Raw genomic sequence first — 4,120 nt, 5'->3', positions numbered from 1 at the left:
ACATCTTTCCTTTTTGAAAATTGTATATTATATGGCTTGAGAAAGAAATGTTGATGATCTCTAAGGTAAAGCATACACTGATAACCTTTTGCTTTCCCTGGTCTTTCACTAAACACCTTTCTAAACTCCAATGACAAATTTATAAGTTGTTCCTTTTGTAGTTCATTAAGAGGTGTAGCTTTCCTTACTTTAAAATCTACTACGCTTTCAAAATCCTGATCCTCAATCTCATCAAAATTTATATCATCATCAGACATCTGGTACTCACTTTATTTCACAATTTTTTGCAAATACTAACAACTTTTCCCACAGTTTAAAATACAGAAATTAGTTTTCACATAGGTATTACTTTTAGGTTCCAAAATAAACTATTCTTTAATGTTCTATCCAAAACAAGCCTCAACTTTCACTATCCAATCCATACCAAGAATTATATTTTTTCCCAGACTAGGGATCACTAAGCATCCATGTTCAAAGTTCTTGTCTTCTATACTAAAAGTTAAAAGTATCTGAGATTTTACCAGTTTGCTTTGCTCACCTGTAGCCATTCTTATATTTACACCTCCAATGGGCATTTCCACAAAATTCTTTCTATACTTGATCTTGTCCCTAAATTGTTCATATACACCAAAAATCATGCTACCTGTATCAGTCAAACTGTTGCCTTCCAACAGATCAATCTTAATTTTAATGTAAAGACACCCAAAATCTGAATCATCTTCTCTGTTGTCAGATGCTTCATGCAAGAAATCGCTTTCAATTTCATCAAATGCTGCATATACATTGTCTTCACAGGGTTTTATCAACTTTACTGGTATCATAGCATTACTTTGGTTACTCATGTTGTCATGTATAGATGGAACACAATGAATAGATTCCATGGCACAACTAACATCACTTGTTGCAGAAGGAACACAAAACACATTACTATCAAAATTACACTTCCTGCTTAGATGCTATTTCACTACATTCTACCATCTGGGGTACAAATTCTGACTAAACACAGCTAGCTTATTCCAGAATGCACATTTATCTATGTTATCATCAATCTGGTCCCAAACAAACCTCAAAAACTTTTCACCTTTGTTATCCAGGCTCACAGATACCTCACCTTTATCGTTTGGGTCATTACTCTGCCTGACATTAATGAAAAACTGCTTTGACTGGACTTGTATTCTATGACTCTCACTTACATCATCACATACATCACTTACCTTACCTGTATTGTCAACATCATTTACAAATAACAGTGAAACTTCATTATCCTTAAACTTCACAAATGCCTGATACTCATCATCATCATCATCATCATCATCATATTCCTCCAAAATTACTTCACCAACAATAAAAGTCTCATTTCCAACAGTCATTTACCTCACCTACATTCATTTTCAATAAGCCACCAGTCTCAGACTTACCAACCTCAGTTATTTCACAGCTGTCATTCACACCTAAATCAAAAATATCACATAAATCAGATCTAATACAGTCATCACCTTTATTTCACAGCTCTCATTCACATCTACATCAAAAATATCACATAGTTCAATTCCAATACAGTTATAGTGGCGGACACAGAAAAACCTCAAGGAGGGGGCACTAAAGATATTATGAGCTACTTTTACTTTTACCATAATAAAAAATAATCAAGTCACATGGAAAGTTTTATTTAAACTGATGATACACATACACAAGACAATGCCATCTTATGATATAAAAAAGTTACAGTTGTGGTTCTCTTCCTTAAATGATGAATTCTATGCACCTATTCTTCCTGGCAAATTGGTTAATTACATCATCAATAGGACAATTAATGTCAGGGTGAGTGTTCAACAGAGCTGAGCCATTAAGTCGATCCTCCTTCATTGTCGACCTCAGCCATGTCTTTGGACGCCACAATGTTGAAAAACTTGTTGCTACTGTAGCAATAGATGCAGGTAATCAAGTAAATATTTTGTACAGCATGTGAAGCATAGGATAATCAGATCTAGGATAAACAGACAATGCTTTCATAACAGAATCATGATCATTAAGGGCGTTTATCCTTGTTTGCTTGTATTGAAGAATCTCTCCCATCAGTCTCTTTTTAATCACAAAGAGTGAGTCTTCTTCAAAGAATGGTAGTTCAGTTAAGCACTGATTCAATTCATGTGCCAGGTCATTACCGTCATGTTTCAGTAGTTGTGAGGGCAAAAGTATATTGAATTTTAAATGATAAATATTTTCTTCAGCAAAACGTTCTTTCATGTCAGTTGTAAATGGTCCAGTGTTGGAATAAAAACAGTTCTTTTCCTTGTGTCTTTGTCTGCCTGTAAGAAAAGGAACACTCATCTCCACGTCTAACTCTTCCATAACTGCCTTCACCTCTTCAACAATATGAGGAAAGTGGCTATCAGCAGTAGCTCTCATGCCATCATACACACTCTCACTCTTGACTAATCTTCACATTTGCACTTGTTACAATTAGGACTTTTTGCTTATTCATTCTTCAGTCTTAATATTTCTGCTGCTGAATGTAAACTAGCTTCCTATTCGGTGAATAGACTGTATTTATAATGCTATGTATCAAAGGTTCTTTATACAAGAAAGGTGTAGAATATTCACAACTTTTCTCTAACAAATGCCAGGCAGAATAATATATCAAGATCACTAGAATGGCTGCAATGTTTCTCGTTGGTATATGTTAGCTACTTATGTGACAGACAGAAACATATAAAATATGATGACATGGACGCATGTGCTACACAGGAAAGTACAACTACTTGATAACTCAATTCATTTGAGTCGACTGATGAAAGAAATGAACAAATAGCATGCAGCCTGACTAGTGAGAGCAGCGCGGGTGGCAATGCAGGTGGCCCCGCAAGGGGGTGAGGGGGGCGCACGCCCCTCAAATGTATCTGCCAATGTACAATCATCACCTTTATTTCACAGCTTTCATACAAATCTACATCAAAAATATCACATAGTTCATATCCAATACAGTCATCACTTGATATACATAGATCAACACCACTCTTTTCCAACCAAGAGAATAAATCATTAGTACATACTACATCAAAATTCCTACTACTTTCACATTTGTGATTAACACTTACACCACCATAATTACACATAGTGTCCCAAAACTTTGAATCAAAGCTTAGATGAGCAATCTGATATTTCTTCTGTTCAGTTTCAGATATATGTGCTACAAGGGCTATTCAGAAAGTAGGGAATGTTTTGGCAAAAAAAAACTAAGTACAAGAAATACATTTTATTATATACATCTGAAAGATTGACTGACATACTGCTTTTTCACATAGTCACCAAACACACTGATGCACTTATTTATTAATTTATTTATTTATTTTATCCATCTTTCAGCACCTACATGCAATCGATGTCGTCAGAAGAGTTACAGCTATTTGTACATTTTGTTTTACATACCAAAATATTACATAGTAAAAATATAGCAATGTTGTAAACTATTAGCTTACAACAGCCTCTACATCTAGATCCATACATAACAGTAAGCCATAATTTATCAGCATTAACATGCAATCAATGTTGTCAGAAGTATTATAGCTATTTGTACATTATGTTTCATATAACAAAAATAGTACATGGAAAAAAAAAAGATAGTGTTGTACCCTATTAGCTTATAGCTAGCTGCCTCTACATCCATAACTATACGTAACAGTAAGCCTTAGTTTATCAATAAATTAGATCATCTTTACAACTATTCTGAAATTCTTCTACACTGTAGAAAGTATTTTTCTTCATCCACACTTTGGTTTTAGTTTTGAAAATATCCATTGAAACCAATTGAGCCTGTACGGGTAAAGTGTTGAATAATTTTATGCCTATGTATTCATAGCTAGATTGGGTTTTCTTAAGCCTGGTTGTGGGTATATCAATCATATTTGTTTGTCGAGTATTGTGTTGATGAACTGATTTCCTCATAGTGTAGTGGTTTAAGTTTTCTTTTATGTTTAATAGGCAACAATATATGTAAAGAGATGGGACTGTGAGAATTTTTAAGTCTCTAAAATAAGGTCTACATGAGGTCTTGTTGTCAGTGATTCCGTACAAACGTCTAATTGCTTTCTTCTGCCAAGTGAAAATTTTTTTGGCTCCT

This window comes from Schistocerca piceifrons, chromosome 3 (genome assembly GCF_021461385.2).
Source record: "Schistocerca piceifrons isolate TAMUIC-IGC-003096 chromosome 3, iqSchPice1.1, whole genome shotgun sequence".
Taxonomy (NCBI): domain Eukaryota; kingdom Metazoa; phylum Arthropoda; class Insecta; order Orthoptera; family Acrididae; genus Schistocerca; species Schistocerca piceifrons.
The sequence above is the reverse complement of the archived record's forward strand: the minus strand, read 5'-3'. Positions refer to the sequence as shown.